The sequence below is a fragment of the Microtus ochrogaster genome, chromosome 17 (assembly GCF_000317375.1).
Source record: "Microtus ochrogaster isolate Prairie Vole_2 chromosome 17, MicOch1.0, whole genome shotgun sequence".
In the NCBI taxonomy this organism is placed as follows: Eukaryota; Metazoa; Chordata; class Mammalia; order Rodentia; family Cricetidae; genus Microtus; species Microtus ochrogaster.
Window position 1 is genome coordinate 15,307,151 of NC_022019.1, and position 1,243 is coordinate 15,308,393.

Here is a 1,243-nt window from a genome sequence, read left to right on the forward strand (position 1 = left end):
AAAACAAAAACAGACATACATGGAGACCGCTATAGAAAACCACAACCAGCCAAAATGCAGCGTCGTGGAGTCCAGTCCCAGGGGACACATCTCTAAAATGCTTCTGCATCCAAGGCTCAGAAAACACGGAAGGGAGATGGCTGTGAGATTGTGTCTCCTAAGAAGGTCAGAAGCTACATCCAGAAAGTCTCACCAACATGACTGCCTAGACATGAGCTGAACAAGAACAGCCATAGAGTCGCCAATGCGCAAGGGGAAAGCTCAGGAAAGACCTCATCCCTACACAAAGAACGACAGGCAGCTAAGGCATGCTGAGTGGGAGAAAGCACACAGCAATTAGTTATCCAGTACCAAATGGTCAGCCCTGAAAACATACAGACAAGTAACATTATACAGAGCGAACAGGTTATATTTGCATATATGTGTATATTCCTAATATGCTTGCAATAACAATTTTTAAAAGGTGTGAACTTGAAAGAGAGAAAAAGAGGGGTGCATGGGGGGGTTGAGGGAGAAAAGGAAAGGGGGGAATGAAGTAATTTTATTATTATCTAAAACAAAACAAAAATCCAAATTCACAAACAAACCTAAGGGTATCCACCATATGAAAAAAAAAAAAGGGGGCAGAGGTAGAAGAAAGCCAGTTGGGAAGAAGAAAGGGATGGGGACAAGACGGGAAACTAAATATAATCAAAATACATCATGTATAAGTGTGAAAATGTCACAATAAAACCCATTATTATGTATAATTAGTATATGCTAAAAAACATTAAAAATGAGTTCAGGCAGGACCTTCACCTACCTTATGTAATTCCCATACAGATTAAGTTAAACCATCCAAGTTTCAACTGATTTTAAAGAAATACAGCTGGGTGGTGTTGGCACAAACCTGTAATCCAGCACTTGGGAGGCAGAGGCAGGCGGATATTTGTGAGTTCGAGGCCAACCTGGTCTACAGCGCTAGTTCAAGGATAATTAGAGCTGTTACACAGAGAAACCTTGTCTTGAAAAAAAGACAAAACAAATAAAACAAACAACAAACAAACAAAAGAAATATAAAACCCAGGACTTCGCTTAATGCTGACAGCATTCTGTGAACCCAGGACAAAGGTAGCCCTTCTCCCACTTTCCTTCCTTCCTTCCTTCTTTCCTTCCTTCTTTCCTTCCTTCCTTCCTTCCTTCCTTCCTTCCTTCCTTCCTTCCTTCCTTCCTTCCTTTCTGTTTGTTTTTGTTTGTTTTTTTT

General features: G+C 40.6%; 1 protein-coding gene across 1 annotated transcript in view; it reads right to left on the reverse strand.

The window, feature by feature from the left end:
* Positions 1-1,243, reverse strand: part of LOC101989387 (beta-defensin 43-like) — a 6,198-nt gene that overhangs the window by 4,567 nt on the left and 388 nt on the right. The gene's annotated exons all lie outside the window — the stretch shown is intronic.